The sequence below is a fragment of the Carassius carassius genome, chromosome 10, assembly GCF_963082965.1.
Source record: "Carassius carassius chromosome 10, fCarCar2.1, whole genome shotgun sequence".
Taxonomy (NCBI): domain Eukaryota; kingdom Metazoa; phylum Chordata; class Actinopteri; order Cypriniformes; family Cyprinidae; genus Carassius; species Carassius carassius.
Genome location: NC_081764.1, coordinates 9,069,919 through 9,089,529, shown reverse-complemented (window position 1 = coordinate 9,089,529; position 19,611 = coordinate 9,069,919).

The window sequence follows — 19,611 nt, the reverse complement described above, 5'->3', positions numbered from 1 at the left end:
ATCTCCAGTAACTTCAACTTCTCTGACTAATGTCAAACTAACATCATTTATTTTCTCCTCTGTTCCTTCAGCTTCATTAGTTTTTGAGTCAAATATTTTGTTCTGTGATTCAATTTTTAATTGTGAGTCTTTGTCTTCCTCTGCTGCCACTTTGTCAGCATCTCCAGCATTTTCCTGGGACTCTTCATTCAGTTTCATGAGGGTTTGTGATTCTGTGATGTGACAGATACTTATTGCAATGGACTCCTCAGATGTTAAATCTGAACTACATGATGACTGCATGTCGGTGGATTTAGATCCTTCAACAGGACCAACATCATTTTTCTTGCATATGTCCATCTCCTGTTCTTTTGCTCCTAGTTTTACACTTTGTAATATAGATTCATCTAGACAGGGTTCATCCTCCAAATTAATTGTTTCTTTCTCTACATTGATCATATCTTCACTGTCAAGTGTCTCTTTTTCATCATGATGTTCTTTTTCTTTTCTTTTACCATTTTTCCCTCTGAGAGGTCTACGAGTTGAGCCCATTTTTCTCTTGTGAATAACTGTGAATTCTGAGTGTGCCTCCTCTCTCTGAGTATCTTGAGGAATGATGGTGGTGTCACTTTGCTTGGGAACTGTGTCAGTTTCTTCCTGAACTTCACACTCAGCATTGTCAGATACTTTTATTGCTTCCAGTTTTGCATCAGAGGAAGTGTCATTTTGAATCAAATCTGACTCCGTAGTCATATTACTCTCCACTGTACCTGTATCTCCAGTAACTTCAACTTCTCTGAATAATGTCACACTAACATCATTGATTATCTCCTCTGTTCCTTCAGCTTCATAAGTTGTTGTGTCAGATATTTTGTTCTGTGATTCAGTTTCTAATTGTGAGTCTTTGTCTTCCTCTGCTGCCACTTTGTCAGCATCTGCAGCATTTTCCTGGGACTCTTCATTCAGTTTCATGAGGGTTTGTGATTCTGTGATGTGACAGATACTTGTTGCAATGGACTCCTCAGATGTTAAATCTGAACTACATGATGACTGCATGTCGGTGGATTTAGATCCTTCAACAGGACCAACATCATTTTTCTTGCATATGTCCATCTCCTGTTCTTTTGCTCCTAGTTTTACACTTTGTAATGTAGATTCATCTAGACAGGGTTCATCCTCCAAATTAATTGTTTCTTTCTCTACATTGATCATATCTTCACTGTCAAGTGTCTCTTTTTCATCATGATGTTCTTTTTCTTTTCTTTGACCATTTTTCCCTCTGAGAGGTCTACGAGTTGAGCCCATTTTTCTCTTGTGAATAACTGTGAATTCTGAGTGTGCCTCCTCTTTCTGAGTATCTTGAGGAATGATGGTGGTGTCACTTTGCTTGGGAACTTTGTCAGTTTCTTCCTGAACTTCACACTCAGCATTGTCAGATACTTTTATTGCTTTCAGTTTTGCATCAGAGGAAGTGTCATTTTGAATCAAATCTGACTCCGTAGTAATATTACTCTCCACTGTAACTGTATCTCCAATAAACTCAACTTTTTTGTCTAAAACACTAGCTTCACAGATGTTCTCTTCTGTTGCTTCTCCTCCAAATGCTGTTGAGTCAAATGTTTTGTTTTCTAAGTGTCGCTCTGTGTCCCCCTCTGCTGGCACTATTTCAACCTCTCCACTATTTTCCTGGGACCCTGCATGAATTTTTGGGAGGGTTTGTGATTCTGAAATGTCACAGACACTCACTGCAGTATATCTGGATTCATCTGGACTGGGTTCTTCCTCTAAACTGAAGATTTCTTTCTCATGTTCTTGTCTTTGTCCTTTATTCCCTTTGAGAGGTCTTCGAGTTGAGCCCATTTTTCTCTTTTGAATAACTGTACTTGATTTTGAGTGTGCCTCTTCTGTGTGAGAATTTTCAGGAATGATGCTGATGTCACTTTGTTTAAGAACTGTGTCTGTTTCTCCTGAAACATCTTTCTCAACATTTTCAGATAATTTGAATGCTTCGATGTGTACATCAGGAGAAGTATGAATAAAATCTGACTCCGTAGTCATATTACTCTCCACTGTACCTGTATCTCCAGTAACTTCAACTTCTCTGACTAATGTCACACTAACATCATTGATTTTCTCCTCTGTTCCTTCAGCTTCAAAAGTTGTTGTGTCAGATATTTTGTTCTGTGATTCAGTTTCTAATTGTGAGTCTTTGTCTTCCTCTGCTGCCCCTTTGTCAGCATCTCCAGCATTTTCCTGGGACTCTTCATTCAGTTTCATGAGGGTTTGTGATTCTGTGATGTGACAGATACTTATTGCAATGGACTCCTCAGATGTTAAATCTGAACTACATGATGACTGCATGTCGGTGGATTTAGATCCTTCAACGGGACCAACATCATTTTTCTTGCATATGTCCATCTCCTGTTCTTTTGCTCCTAGTTTTACACTTTGTAATGTAGATTCATCTAGACGGGGTTCATCCTCCAAATTAATTGTTTCTTTCTCTACATTTATCATATTTTCACTGTCAAGTGTCTCATTTTCATCATGATGTTCTTTTTCCTTTCTTTGACCATTTTTCCCTCTGAGAGGTCTACGAGTTGAGCCCATTTTTCTCTTGTGAATAACTGTGAATTCTGAGTGTGCCTCCTCTTTCTGAGTATCTTGAGGAATGATGGTGGTGTCACTTTGCTTGGGAACTGTGTCAGTTTCTTCCTGAACTTCACACTCAGTATCGTCAGATACTTTTATTGCTTCCAGTTTTGCATCAGAGGAAGTGTCATTTTGAATCAAATCTGACTCCGTAGTCATATTACTCTCCACTGTACCTGTATCTCCAGTAACTTCAACTTCTCTGACTAATGTCACACTAACATCATTGATTTTCTCCTCTGTTCCTTCAGCTTCAAAAGTTGTTGTGTCAGATATTTTATTCTGTGATTCAGTTTCTAATTGTAGGTCTTTGTCTTCCTCTGCTGCCACTTTGTCAGCATCTCCAGCATTTTCCTGGGACTCTTCATTCAGTTTCATGAGGGTTTGTGATTCTGTGACATGACAGATACTTACTGCAGTGGATTCCTCAGATGTAAAATCTGAACGACATGATGACTGCAGGAGAGCAGATTCAGATCCTTCAACAGGACCAACATCATTTTTCTTGCATATGTCCATCTCCTGTTCTTTTGCTCCTAGTTTTACACTTTGTAATGTAGATTCATCTAGACGGGGTTCATCCTCCAAATTAATTGTTTCTTTCTCTACATTTATCATATCTTCACTGTCAAGTGTCTCTTTTTCATCATGATGTTCTTTTTCTTTTCTTTGACCATTTTTCCCTCTGAGAGGTCTACGAGTTGAGCCCATTTTTCTCTTGTGAATAACTGTGAATTCTGAGTGTGCCTCCTCTTTCTGAGTACCGTGAGGAATGATGGTGGTGTCACTTTGCTTGGGAACTGTGTCAGTTTCTTCCTGAACTTCACACTCAGTATCGTCAGATACGTTTATTGCTTCCATTATTGCATCAGAGGAAGTGTCATTTTGAATCAAATCTGACTCCGTAGTCATATTACTCTCCACTGTACCTGTATCTCCAGTAACTTCAACTTCTCTGACTAATGTCACACTAACATCATTGATTTTCTCCTCTGTTCCTTCAGCTTCAAAAGTTGTTGTGTCAGATATTTTATTCTGTGATTCAGTTTCTAATTGTAGGTCTTTGTTTTCCTCTGCTGCCACTTTTTCAGAATCTCCAGCATTTTTCTGGGACTCTTCATTCAGTTTCATGAGGGTTTGCGATTCTGTGACATGACAGATACTTACTGCAGTGGATTCCTCAGATGTTAAATCTGAACGACGTGATGACTGCAGGAGAGCAGATTTAGATCCTTCAACAGGACCAACATCATTTTTCTTGCATATGTCCGTCTCCTGTTCTTTTGCTCCTAGTTTTACACTTTGTAATGTAGATTCATCTAGACGGGGTTCATCCTCCAAATTAACTGTTTCTTTCTCTACATTGATCATATCTTCACTGTCAAGTGTCTCATTTTCATCATGATGTTCTTTTTCCTTTGTTTGACCATTTTTCCCTCTGAGAGGTCTACGAGTTGAGCCCATTTTTCTCTTGTGAATAACTGTGAATTCTGAGTGTGCCTCCTCTTTCTGAGTATCTTGAGGAATGATGGTGGTGTCACTTTGCTTGGGAACTGTGTCAGTTTCTTCCTGAACTTCACACTCAGCATTGTCAGATACTTTTATTGCTTCCAGTTTTGCATCAGAGGAAGTGTCATTTTGAATCAAATCTGACTCCGTAGTCATATTACTCTCCACTGTACCTGTATCTCCAGTAACTTCAACTTCTCTGAATAATGTCACACTAACATCATTGATTATCTCCTCTGTTCCTTCAGCTTCATAAGTTGTTGTGTCAGATATTTTGTTCTGTGATTCAGTTTCTAATTGTGAGTCTTTGTCTTTCTCTGCTGCCACTTTGTCAGCATCTGCAGCATTTTCCTGGGACTCTTCATTCAGTTTCATGAGGGTTTGTGATTCTGTGATGTGACAGATACTTGTTGCAATGGACTCCTCAGATGTTAAATCTGAACTACATGATGACTGCATGTCGGTGGATTTAGATCCTTCAACAGGACCAACATCATTTTTCTTGCATATGTCCATCTCCTGTTCTTTTGCTCCTAGTTTTACACTTTGTAATGTAGATTCATCTAGACAGGGTTCATCCTCCAAATTAATTGTTTCTTTCTCTACATTGATCATATCTTCACTGTCAAGTGTCTCTTTTTCATCATGATGTTCTTTTTCTTTTCTTTGACCATTTTTCCCTCTGAGAGGTCTACGAGTTGAGCCCATTTTTCTCTTGTGAATAACTGTGAATTCTGAGTGTGCCTCCTCTTTCTGAGTATCTTGAGGAATGATGGTGGTGTCACTTTGCTTGGGAACTGTGTCAGTTTCTTCCTGAACTTCACACTCAGCATCGTCAGATACTTTTATTGCTTCCAGTTTTGCATCAGAGGAAGTGTCATTTTGAATCAAATCTGACTCCGTAGTCATATTACTCTCCACTGTACCTGTATCTCCAGTAACTTCAACTTCTCTGACTAATGTCACACTAACATCATTGATTTTCTCCTCTTTTCCTTCAGATTCATAAGTTGTTGTGTCAGATATTTTGTTCTGTGATTCAGTTTCTAATTGTGAGTCTTTGTCTTCCTCTGCTGCCACTTTTTCAGCATCTCCAGCATTTTCCTGGGACTCTTCATTCAGTTTCATGAGGGTTTGTGATTCTGTGATGTGACAGATACTTGTTGCAATGGACTCCTCAGATGTTAAATCTGAACTACATGATGACTGCATGTCGGTGGATTTAGATCCTTCAACAGGACCAACATCATTTTTCTTGCATATGTCCATCTCCTGTTCTTTTGCTCCTAGTTTTACACTTTGTAATGTAGATTCATCTAGACAGGGTTCATCCTCCAAATTAATTGTTTCTTTCTCTACATTGATCATATCTTCACTGTCAAGTGTCTCTTTTTCATCATGATGTTCTTTTTCTTTTCTTTGACCATTTTTCCCTCTGAGAGGTCTACGAGTTGAGCCCATTTTTCTCTTGTGAATAACTGTGAATTCTGAGTGTGCCTCCTCTTTCTGAGTATCTTGAGGAATGATGGTGGTGTCACTTTGCTTGGGAACTTTGTCAGTTTCTTCCTGAACTTCACACTCAGCATTGTCAGATACTTTTATTGCTTTCAGTTTTGCATCAGAGGAAGTGTCATTTTGAATCAAATCTGACTCCGTAGTAATATTACTCTCCACTGTAACTGTATCTCCAATAAACTCAACTTTTTTGTCTAAAACACTAGCTTCACAGATGTTCTCTTCTGTTGCTTCTCCTCCAAATGCTGTTGAGTCAAATGTTTTGTTTTCTAAGTGTCGCTCTGTGTCCCCCTCTGCTGGCACTATTTCAACCTCTCCACTATTTTCCTGGGACCCTGCATGAATTTTTGGGAGGGTTTGTGATTCTGAAATGTCACAGACACTCACTGCAGTATATCTGGATTCATCTGGACTGGGTTCTTCCTCTAAACTGAAGATTTCTTTCTCATGTTCTTGTCTTTGTCCTTTATTCCCTTTGAGAGGTCTTCGAGTTGAGCCCATTTTTCTCTTTTGAATAACTGTACTTGATTTTGAGTGTGCCTCTTCTGTGTGAGAATTTTCAGGAATGATGCTGATGTCACTTTGTTTAAGAACTGTGTCTGTTTCTCCTGAAACATCTTTCTCAACATTTTCAGATATTTTGAATGCTTCGATGTGTACATCAGGAGAAGTATGAATAAAATCTGACTCCGTAGTCATATTACTCTCCACTGTACCTGTATCTCCAGTAACTTCAACTTCTCTGACTAATGTCACACTAACATCATTGATTTTCTCCTCTGTTCCTTCAGCTTCAAAAGTTGTTGTGTCAGATATTTTGTTCTGTGATTCAGTTTCTAATTGTGAGTCTTTGTCTTCCTCTGCTGCCCCTTTGTCAGCATCTCCAGCATTTTCCTGGGACTCTTCATTCAGTTTCATGAGGGTTTGTGATTCTGTGATGTGACAGATACTTATTGCAATGGACTCCTCAGATGTTAAATCTGAACTACATGATGACTGCATGTCGGTGGATTTAGATCCTTCAACGGGACCAACATCATTTTTCTTGCATATGTCCATCTCCTGTTCTTTTGCTCCTAGTTTTACACTTTGTAATGTAGATTCATCTAGACGGGGTTCATCCTCCAAATTAATTGTTTCTTTCTCTACATTTATCATATTTTCACTGTCAAGTGTCTCATTTTCATCATGATGTTCTTTTTCCTTTCTTTGACCATTTTTCCCTCTGAGAGGTCTACGAGTTGAGCCCATTTTTCTCTTGTGAATAACTGTGAATTCTGAGTGTGCCTCCTCTTTCTGAGTATCTTGAGGAATGATGGTGGTGTCACTTTGCTTGGGAACTGTGTCAGTTTCTTCCTGAACTTCACACTCAGTATCGTCAGATACTTTTATTGCTTCCAGTTTTGCATCAGAGGAAGTGTCATTTTGAATCAAATCTGACTCCGTAGTCATATTACTCTCCACTGTACCTGTATCTCCAGTAACTTCAACTTCTCTGACTAATGTCACACTAACATCATTGATTATCTCCTCTGTTCCTTCAGCTTCAAAAGTTGTTGTGTCAGATATTTTATTCTGTGATTCAGTTTCTAATTGTAGGTCTTTGTCTTCCTCTGCTGCCACTTTGTCAGCATCTCCAGCATTTTCCTGGGACTCTTCATTCAGTTTCATGAGGGTTTGTGATTCTGTGACATGACAGATACTTACTGCAGTGGATTCCTCAGATGTAAAATCTGAACGACATGATGACTGCAGGAGAGCAGATTCAGATCCTTCAACAGGACCAACATCATTTTTCTTGCATATGTCCATCTCCTGTTCTTTTGCTCCTAGTTTTACACTTTGTAATGTAGATTCATCTAGACGGGGTTCATCCTCCAAATTAATTGTTTCTTTCTCTACATTTATCATATCTTCACTGTCAAGTGTCTCTTTTTCATCATGATGTTCTTTTTCTTTTCTTTGACCATTTTTCCCTCTGAGAGGTCTACGAGTTGAGCCCATTTTTCTCTTGTGAATAACTGTGAATTCTGAGTGTGCCTCCTCTTTCTGAGTATCTTGAGGAATGATGGTGGTGTCACTTTGCTTGGGAACTGTGTCAGTTTCTTCCTGAACTTCACACTCAGTATCGTCAGATACGTTTATTGCTTCCATTATTGCATCAGAGGAAGTGTCATTTTGAATCAAATCTGACTCCGTAGTCATATTACTCTCCACTGTACCTGTATCTCCAGTAACTTCAACTTCTCTGACTAATGTCACACTAACATCATTGATTTTCTCCTCTGTTCCTTCAGCTTCAAAAGTTGTTGTGTCAGATATTTTATTCTGTGATTCAGTTTCTAATTGTAGGTCTTTGTTTTCCTCTGCTGCCACTTTTTCAGAATCTCCAGCATTTTTCTGGGACTCTTCATTCAGTTTCATGAGGGTTTGCGATTCTGTGACATGACAGATACTTACTGCAGTGGATTCCTCAGATGTTAAATCTGAACGACATGATGACTGCAGGAGAGCAGATTTAGATCCTTCAACAGGACCAACATCATTTTTCTTGCATATGTCCGTCTCCTGTTCTTTTGCTCCTAGTTTTACACTTTGTAATGTAGATTCATCTAGACGGGGTTCATCCTCCAAATTAATTGTTTCTTTCTCTACATTGATCATATTTTCACTGTCAAGTGTCTCATTTTCATCATGATGTTCTTTTTCTTTTCTTTGTCCATTTTTCCCTCTGAGAGGTCTACGAGTTGAGCCCATTTTTCTCTTGTGAATAACTGTGAATTCTGAGTGTGCCTCCTCTTTCTGAGTATCTTGAGGAATGATGGTGGTGTCACTTTGCTTGGGAACTGTGTCAGTTTCTTCCTGAACTTCACACTCAGTATCGTCAGATACTTTTATTGCTTCCAGTTTTGCATCAGAGGAAGTGTCATTTTGAATCAAATCTGACTCCGTAGTCATATTACTCTCCACTGTACCTGTATCTCCAGTAACTTCAACTTCTCTGACTAATGTCACACTAACATCATTGATTTTCTCCTCTGTTCCTTCAGCTTCAAAAGTTGTTGTGTCAGATATTTTGTTCTGTGATTCAGTTTCTAATTGTAGGTCTTTGTCTTCCTCTGCTGCCCCTTTGTCAGCATCTCCAGCATTTTCCTGGGACTCTTCATTCAGTTTCATGAGGGTTTGTGATTCTGTGATGTGACAGATACTTGTTGCAATGGACTCCTCAGATGTTAAATCTGAACTACATGATGACTGCATGTCGGTGGATTTAGATCCTTCAACAGGACCAACATCATTTTTCTTGCATATGTCCATCTCCTGTTCTTTTGCTCCTAGTTTTACACTTTGTAATGTAGATTCATCTAGACGGGGTTCATCCTCCAAATTAATTGTTTCTTTCTCTACATTGATCATATTTTCACTGTCAAGTGTCTCATTTTCATCATGATGTTCTTTTTCTTTTCTTTTACCATTTTTCCCTCTGAGAGGTCTACGAGTTGAGCCCATTTTTCTCTTGTGAATAACTGTGAATTCTGAGTGTGCCTCCTCTTTCTGAGTAACGTGAGGAATGATGGGGGTGTCACTTTGCTTGGAAACTGTGTCAGTTTCTTCCTGAACTTCACACTCAGTATCGTCAGATACTTTTATTGCTTCCAGTTTGGCATCTGAGGAAGTGTCATTTTGAATCAAATCTAACTCCGTAGTCATATTACTCTCCACTGTACATGTATCTCCAGTAACTTCAACTTCTCTGACTAATGTCACACTAACATCATTGATTTTCTCCTCTGTTCCTTCAGCTTCATAAGTTGTTGTGTCAGATATTTTATTCTGTGATTCAGTTTCTAATTGTAAGTCTTTGTTTTCCTCTGCTGCCACTTTTTCAGCATCTCCAGCATTTTCCTGGGACTCTTCATTCAGTTTCATGAGGGTTTGCGATTCTGTGACATGACAGATACTTACTGCAGTGGATTCCTCAGACAGGAAATCTGAACGACATGATGACTGCAGGAGAGCAGATTCAGATCTTTCAACAGGACCAACATCATTTTTCTTGCATATGTCCATCTCCTGTTCTTTTGCTCCTAGTTTTACACTTTGTAATGTAGATTCATCTAGACAGGGTTCATCCTCCAAATTAATTGTTTCTTTCTCTACATTGATCATATCTTCACTGTCAAGTGTCTCTTTTTCATCATGATGTTCTTTTTCTTTTCTTTGACCATTTTTCCCTCTGAGAGGTCTACGAGTTGAGCCCATTTTTCTCTTGTGAATAACTGTGAATTCTGAGTGTGCCTCCTCTTTCTGAGTATCTTGAGGAATGATGGTGGTGTCACTTTGCTTGGGAACAGTTTCTTCCTGAACTTCACACTCAGCAACGTCAGATACTTTTATTGCTTCCAGTATTGCATCAGAGGAAGTGTCAATCTGAATCAAATCTAACTCCGTAGTCATATTACTCTCCACTGTACCTGTATCTCCAGTAACTTCAACTTCTCTGACTAATGTCACACTAACATCATTGATTATCTCCTCTGTTCCTTCAGCTTCATAAGTTGTTGTGTCAGATATTTTGTTCTGTGATTCAGTTTCTAATTGTGAGTCTTTGTCTTCCTCTGCTGCCACTTTGTCAGCATCTCCAGCATTTTCCTGGGACTCTTCATTCAGTTTCATGAGGGTTTGTGATTCTGTGATGTGACAGATACTTATTGCAATGGACTCCTCAGATGTTAAATCTGAACTACATGATGACTGCATGTCGGTGGATTTAGATCCTTCAACAGGACCAACATCATTTTTCTTGCATATGTCCATCTCCTGTTCTTTTGCTCCTAGTTTTACACTTTGTAATATAGATTCATCTAGACGGGGTTCATCCTCCAAATTAATTGTTTCTTTTTCTACATTGATCATATTTTCACTGTCAAGTGTCTCATTTTCATCATGATGTTCTTTTTCCTTTGTTTGACCATTTTTCCCTCTGAGAGGTCTACGAGTTGAGCCCATTTTTCTCTTGTGAATAACTGTGAATTCTGAGTGTGCCTCCTCTTTCTGAGTACCGTGAGGAATGATGGTGGTGTCACTTTGCTTGGGAACAGTTTCTTCCTGAACTTCACACTCAGTATCGTCAGATACTTTTATTGCTTCCAGTTTTGCATTAGAGGAAGTGTCATTTTGAATCAAATCTAACTCCGTAGTCATGTTACTCTCCACTGTACATGTATCTCCAGTAACTTCAACTTCTCTGACTAATGTCACACTAACATCATCGATTTTCTCCTCTGTTCCTTCAGCTTCATAAGTTGTTGTGTCAGGTATTTTGTTCAGTGATTCAATTTCTAATTGTAAGTCTTTGTCTTCTTCTGCTGCCCCTTTGTCAGCATTTTCCTGTGACTCTTCATTCAGTTTCATGAGGGTTTGCGATTCTGTGACATGACAGATACTTACTGCAGTGGATTCCTCAGATGTTAAATCTGAACTACATGATGACTGCAGGAGAGCAGATTCAGATCTTTCAACAGGACCAACATCATTGTCCTCACATAATTCCATGTCCCGTTCTTTTGCTCCTAGTTTTACACTTTGTAATGTAGATTCATCTAGACAGGGTTCATCCTCCAAATTAATTGTTTCTTTCTCTACATTGATCATATCTTCACTGTCAAGTGTCTCATTTTCATCATGATGTTCTTTTTCTTTTCTTTGACCATTTTTCCCTCTGAGAGGTCTACGAGTTGAGCCCATTTTTCTCTTGTGAATAACTTTGAATTCTGAGTGTGCCTCCTCTCTCTGAGAACCGTGAGGAATGATGGTGGTGTCACTTTGCTTGGGAACTGTGTCAGTTTCTTCCTGAACTTCACACTCAGTATCGTCAGATACGTTTATTGCTTCCATTATTGCATCAGAGGAAGTGTCATTTTGAATCAAATCTGACTCCGTAGTCATATTACTCTCCACTGTACCTGTATCTCCAGTAACTTCAACTTCTCTGACTAATGTCACACTAACATCATTGATTATCTCCTCTGTTCCTTCAGCTTCAAAGGTTGTTGTGTCAGATATTTTATTCTGTGATTCAGTTTCTAATTGTAGGTCTTTGTTTTCCTCTGCTGCCACTTTTTCAGAATCTCCAGCATTTTTCTGGGACTCTTCATTCAGTTTCATGAGGGTTTGTGATTCTGTGACATGACAGATACTTACTGCAGTGGATTCCTCAGATGTTAAATCTGAACGACATGATGACTGCAGGAGAGCAGATTTAGATCCTTCAACAGGACCAACATCATTTTTCTTGCATATGTCCGTCTCCTGTTCTTTTGCTCCTAGTTTTACACTTTGTAATGTAGATTCATCTAGACGGGGTTCATCCTCCAAATTAATTGTTTCTTTCTCTACATTGATCATATCTTCACTGTCAAGTGTCTCATTTTCATCATGATGTTCTTTTTCTTTTCTTTGTCCATTTTTCCCTCTGAGAGGTCTACGAGTTGAGCCCATTTTTCTCTTGTGAATAACTTTGAATTCTGAGTGTGCCTCCTCTTTCTGAGTATCTTGAGGAATGATGGTGGTGTCACTTTGCTTGGGAACTTTGTCAGTTTCTTCCTGAACTTCACACTCAGCATTGTCAGATACTTTTATTGCTTTCAGTTTTGCATCAGAGGAAGTGTCATTTTGAATCAAATCTGACTCCGTAGTCATATTACTCTCCACTGTACCTGTATCTCCAGTAACTTCAACTTCTCTGACTAATGTCACACTAACATCATTGATTTTCTCCTCTGTTCCTTCAGCTTCATAAGTTGTTGTGTCAGATATTTTGTTCTGTGATTCAATTTCTAATTGTAAGTCTTTGTTTTCCTCTGTTGGCACTTTTTCAGCATCTCCAGCATTTTCCTGGGACTCTTCATTCAGTTTCATGAGGGTTTGCGATTCTGTGACATGACAGATACTTACTGCAGTGGATTCCTCAGACAGGAAATCTGAACGACATGATGACTGCGGGAGAGCAGATTCAGATCTTTCAACAGGACCAACATCATTGTCCTCACATAATTCCATGTCCCGTTCTTTTGCACCTAGTTTTAAACTTTGTAATGTAGATTCATCTAGACGGGGTTCATCCTCCAAACTAATTGTTTCTTTCTCTACATTGATCATATTTTCACTGTCAAGTGTCTCTTTTTCATCATGATGTTCTTTTTCTTTTCTTTGACCATTTTTCCCTCTGAGAGGTCTACGAGTTGAGACCATTTTTCTCTTGTGAATAACTGTGAATTCTGAGTGTGCCTCCTCTTTCTGAGTATCTTGAGGAATGATGGTGGTGTCACTTTGCTTGGGAACAGTTTCTTCCTGAACTTCACACTCAGCATCATCAGATACTTTTATTGCTTCCAGTTTTGCATCAGAGGAAGTGTCATTCTGAATCAAATCTGACTCCGTAGTCATATTACTCTCCACTGTACCTGTATCTCCAGTAACTTCAACTTCTCTGACTAATGTCACACTAACATCATTGATTTTCTCCTCTGTTCCTTCAGCTTCATAAGTTGTTGTGTCAGATATTTTGTTCTGTGATTCAGTTTCTAATTGTGAGTCTTTGTCTTCCTCTGCTGCCCCTTTGTCAGCATCTCCAGCATTTTCCTGGGACTCTTCATTCAGTTTCATGAGGGTTTGTGATTCTGTGATGTGACAGATACTTATTGCAATGGACTCCTCAGATGTTAAATCTGAACTACATGATGACTGCATGTCGGTGGATTTAGATCCTTCAACGGGACCAACATCATTTTTCTTGCATATGTCCATCTCCTGTTCTTTTGCTCCTAGTTTTACACTTTGTAATGTAGATTCATCTAGACGGGGTTCATCCTCCAAATTAATTGTTTCTTTCTCTACATTTATCATATCTTCACTGTCAAGTGTCTCTTTTTCATCATGATGTTCTTTTTCTTTTCTTTGACCATTTTTCCCTCTGAGAGGTCTACGAGTTGAGCCCATTTTTCTCTTGTGAATAACTGTGAATTCTGAGTGTGCCTCCTCTTTCTGAGTACCGTGAGGAATGATGGTGGTGTCACTTTGCTTGGGAACTGTGTCAGTTTCTTCCTGAACTTCACACTCAGTATCGTCAGATACGTTTATTGCTTCCATTATTGCATCAGAGGAAGTGTCATTTTGAATCAAATCTGACTCCGTAGTCATATTACTCTCCACTGTACCTGTATCTCCAGTAACTTCAACTTCTCTGACTAATGTCACACTAACATCATTGATTTTCTCCTCTGTTCCTTCAGCTTCAAAAGTTGTTGTGTCAGATATTTTATTCTGTGATTCAGTTTCTAATTGTAGGTCTTTGTTTTCCTCTGCTGCCACTTTTTCAGAATCTCCAGCATTTTTCTGGGACTCTTCATTCAGTTTCATGAGGGTTTGCGATTCTGTGACATGACAGATACTTACTGCAGTGGATTCCTCAGATGTTAAATCTGAACGACATGATGACTGCAGGAGAGCAGATTTAGATCCTTCAACAGGACCAACATCATTTTTCTTGCATATGTCCGTCTCCTGTTCTTTTGCTCCTAGTTTTACACTTTGTAATGTAGATTCATCTAGACGGGGTTCATCCTCCAAATTAACTGTTTCTTTCTCTACATTGATCATATCTTCACTGTCAAGTGTCTCATTTTCATCATGATGTTCTTTTTCCTTTGTTTGACCATTTTTCCCTCTGAGAGGTCTACGAGTTGAGCCCATTTTTCTCTTGTGAATAACTGTGAATTCTGAGTGTGCCTCCTCTTTCTGAGTATCTTGAGGAATGATGGTGGTGTCACTTTGCTTGGGAACAGTTTCTTCCTGAACTTCACACTCAGCAACGTCAGATACTTTTATTGCTTCCAGTATTGCATCAGAGGAAGTGTCAATCTGAATCAAATCTAACTCCGTAGTCATATTACTCTCCACTGTACCTGTATCTCCAGTAACTTCAACTTCTCTGACTAATGTCACACTAACATCATTGATTATCTCCTCTGTTCCTTCAGCTTCATAAGTTGTTGTGTCAGATATTTTGTTCTGTGATTCAGTTTCTAATTGTGAGTCTTTGTCTTCCTCTGCTGCCACTTTGTCAGCATCTCCAGCATTTTCCTGGGACTCTTCATTCAGTTTCATGAGGGTTTGTGATTCTGTGATGTGACAGATACTTATTGCAATGGACTCCTCAGATGTTAAATCTGAACTACATGATGACTGCATGTCGGTGGATTTAGATCCTTCAACAGGACCAACATCATTTTTCTTGCATATGTCCATCTCCTGTTCTTTTGCTCCTAGTTTTACACTTTGTAATATAGATTCATCTAGACGGGGTTCATCCTCCAAATTAATTGTTTCTTTTTCTACATTGATCATATTTTCACTGTCAAGTGTCTCATTTTCATCATGATGTTCTTTTTCCTTTGTTTGACCATTTTTCCCTCTGAGAGGTCTACGAGTTGAGCCCATTTTTCTCTTGTGAATAACTGTGAATTCTGAGTGTGCCTCCTCTTTCTGAGTACCGTGAGGAATGATGGTGGTGTCACTTTGCTTGGGAACAGTTTCTTCCTGAACTTCACACTCAGTATCGTCAGATACTTTTATTGCTTCCAGTTTTGCATTAGAGGAAGTGTCATTTTGAATCAAATCTAACTCCGTAGTCATATTACTCTCCACTGTACATGTATCTCCAGTAACTTCAACTTCTCTGACTAATGTCACACTAACATCATCGATTTTCTCCTCTGTTCCTTCAGCTTCATAAGTTGTTGTGTCAGATATTTTGTTCAGTGATTCAATTTCTAATTGTAAGTCTTTGTCTTCTTCTGCTGCCCCTTTGTCAGCATTTTCCTGTGACTCTTCATTCAGTTTCATGAGGGTTTGCGATTCTGTGACATGACAGATACTTACTGCAGTGGATTCCTCAGATGTTAAATCTGAACTACATGATGACTGCAGGAGAGCAGATTCAGATCCTTCAACAGGACCAACATCATTGTCCTCACATAATTCCATGTCCCGTTCTTTTGCTCCTAGTTTTACACTTTGTAATGTAGATTCATCTAGACAGGGTTCATCCTCCAAATTAATTGTTTCTTTCTCTACATTGATCATATCTTCACTGTCAAGTGTCTCATTTTCATCATGATGTTCTTTTTCTTTTCTTTGACCATTTTTCCCTCTGAGAGGTCTACGAGTTGAGCCCATTTTTCTCTTGTGAATAACTTTGAATTCTGAGTGTGCCTCCTCTCTCTGAGTACCGTGAGGAATGATGGTGGTGTCACTTTGCTTGGGAACTGTGTCAGTTTCTTCCTGAACTTCACACTCAGTATCGTCAGATACGTTTATTGCTTCCATTATTGCATCAGAGGAAGTGTCATTTTGAATCAAATCTGACTCCGTAGTCATATTACTCTCCACTGTACCTGTATCTCCAGTAACTTCAACTTCTCTGACTAATGTCACACTAACATCATTGATTATCTCCTCTGTTCCTTCAGCTTCAAAGGTTGTTGTGTCAGATATTTTATTCTGTGATTCAGTTTCTAATTGTAGGTCTTTGTTTTCCTCTGCTGCCACTTTTTCAGAATCTCCAGCATTTTTCTGGGACTCTTCATTCAGTTTCGTGAGGGTTTGCGATTCTGTGACATGACAGATACTTACTGCAGTGGATTCCTCAGATGTTAAATCTGAACGACATGATGACTGCAGGAGAGCAGATTTAGATCCTTCAACAGGACCAACATCATTTTTCTTGCATATGTCCGTCTCCTGTTCTTTTGCTCCTAGTTTTACACTTTGTAATGTAGATTCATCTAGACGGGGTTCATCCTCCAAATTAATTGTTTCTTTCTCTACATTGATCATATCTTCACTGTCAAGTGTCTCATTTTCATCATGATGTTCTTTTTCTTTTCTTTGTCCATTTTTCCCTCTGAGAGGTCTACGAGTTGAGCCCATTTTTCTCTTGTGAATAACTTTGAATTCTGAGTGTGCCTCCTCTTTCTGAGTATCTTGAGGAATGATGGTGGTGTCACTTTGCTTGGGAACTTTGTCAGTTTCTTCCTGAACTTCACACTCAGCATTGTCAGATACTTTTATTGCTTCCAGTTTTGCATCAGAGGAAGTGTCATTCTGAATCAAATCTGACTCCGTAGTCATATTACTCTCCACTGTACCTGTATCTCCAGTAACTTCAACTTCTCTGACTAATGTCACACTAACATCATTGATTTTCTCCTCTGTTCCTTCAGCTTCATAAGTTGTTGTGTCAGATATTTTGTTCTGTGATTCAGTTTCTAATTGTGAGTCTTTGTCTTCCTCTGCTGCCCCTTTGTCAGCATCTCCAGCATTTTCCTGGGACTCTTCATTCAGTTTCATGAGGGTTTGTGATTCTGTGATGTGACAGATACTTATTGCAATGGACTCCTCAGATGTTAAATCTGAACTACATGATGACTGCATGTCGGTGGATTTAGATCCTTCAACGGGACCAACATCATTTTTCTTGCATATGTCCATCTCCTGTTCTTTTGCTCCTAGTTTTACACTTTGTAATGTAGATTCATCTAGACGGGGTTCATCCTCCAAATTAATTGTTTCTTTCTCTACATTTATCATATCTTCACTGTCAAGTGTCTCATTTTCATCATGATGTTCTTTTTCTTTTCTTTGTCCATTTTTCCCTCTGAGAGGTCTACGAGTTGAGCCCATTTTTCTCTTGTGAATAACTGTGAATTCTGAGTGTGCCTCCTCTTTCTGAGTATCTTGAGGAATGATGGTGGTGTCACTTTGCTTGGGAACAGTTTCTTCCTGAACTTCACACTCAGTATCGTCAGAAACTTTTATTGCTTCCAGTTTTGCATCAGAGGAAGTGTCATTTTGAATCAAATCTGACTCCGTAGTCATATTACTCTCCACTGTACCTGTATCTCCAGTAACTTCAACTTCTCTGACTAATGTCACACTAACATCATTGATTATCTCCTCTGTTCCTTCAGCTTCATAAGTTGTTGTGTCAGATGTATTGTTCTGTGATTCAGTTTCTAATTGTGAGTCTTTGTCTCCCTCTGCTGCCACTTTGTCAGCATCTCCAGCATTTTCCTGGGACTCTTCATTCAGTTTCATGAGGGTTTGTGATTCTGTGATGTGACAGATACTTACTGCAGTGGACTCCTCAGATGTTAAATCTGAACGACATGATGACTGCAGGAGAGCAGATTCAGATCCTTCAACAGGACCAACATCATTGTCCTCACATAATTCCATGTCCCGTTCTTTTGCTCCTAGTTTTACACTTTGTAATGTAGATTCATCTAGAGGGGGTTTATCCTCCAAACTAATTGTTTCTTTCTCTACATTGATCATATCTTCACTGTCAAGTGTCTCATTTTCATCATGATGTTCTTTTTCTTTTCTTTGTCCATTTTTCCCTCTGAGAGGTCTACGAGTTGAGCCCATTTTTCTCTTGTGAATAACTGTGAATTCTGAGTGTGCCTCCTCTTTCTGAGTATCTTGAGGAATGATGGTGGTGTCACTTTGCTTGGGAACAGTTTCTTCCTGAACTTCACACTCAGTATCGTCAGAAACTTTTATTGCTTCCAGTTTTGCATCAGAGGAAGTGTCATTTTGAATCAAATCTGACTCCGTAGTCATATTACTCTCCACTGTACCTGTATCTCCAGTAACTTCAACTTCTCTGACTAATGTCACACTAACATCATTGATTATCTCCTCTGTTCCTTCAGCTTCATAAGTTGTTGTGTCAGATGTATTGTTCTGTGATTCAGTTTCTAATTGTGAGTCTTTGTCTCCCTCTGCTGCCACTTTGTCAGCATCTCCAGCATTTTCCTGGGACTCTTCATTCAGTTTCATGAGGGTTTGTGATTCTGTGATGTGACAGATACTTATTGCAATGGACTCCTCAGATGTTAAATCTGAACTACATGATGACTGCATGTCGGTGGATTTAGATCCTTCAACAGGACCAACATCATTTTTCTTGCATATGTCCATCTCCTGTTCTTTTGCTCCTAGTTTTACACTTTGTAATATAGATTCATCTAGACGGGGTTCATCCTCCAAATTAATTGTTTCTTTCTCTACATTGATCATATCTTCACTGTCAAGTGTCTCTTTTTCATCATGATGTTCTTTTTCTTTTCTTTGACCATTTTTCCCTCTGAGAGGTCTACGAGTTGAGCCCATTTTTCTCTTGTGAATAACTGTGAATTCTGAGTGTGCCTCCTCTTTCTGAGTATCTCGAGGAATGATGGTGGTGTCACTTTGCTTGGGAACTGTGTCAGTTTCTTCCTGAACTTCACACTCAGTATCGTCAGATAATTTTATTGCTTCCAGTTTGGCATCAGAGGAAGTGTCATTTTGAATCAAATCTAACTCCGTAGTCATATTACTCTCCACTGTACCTGTATCTCCAGTAACTTCAACTTCTCTGATTAATGTCACACTAACATCATTGATTTTCTCCTCTGTTCCTTCAGCTTCATAAGTTGTTGTGTCAGATATTTTATTCTGTGATTCAGTTTCTAATTGTAAGTCTTTGTTTTCCTCTGCTGCCACTTTTTCAGCATCTCCAGCATTTTCCTGGGACTCTTCATTCAGTTTCATGAGGCTTTGCGATTCTGTGACATGACAGATACTTACTGCAGTGGATTCCTCAGACAGGAAATCTGAACGACATGATGACTGCAGGAGAGCAGATTCAGATCTTTCAACAGGACCAACATCATTTTTCTTGCATATGTCCATCTCCTGTTCTTTTGCTCCTAGTTTTACACTTTGTAATGTAGATTCATCTAGACGGGGTTCATCCTCCAAATTAATTGTTTCTTTCTCTACATTGATCATATTTTCACTGTCAAGTGTCTCATTTTCATCATGATGTTCTTTTTCCTTTCTTTGACC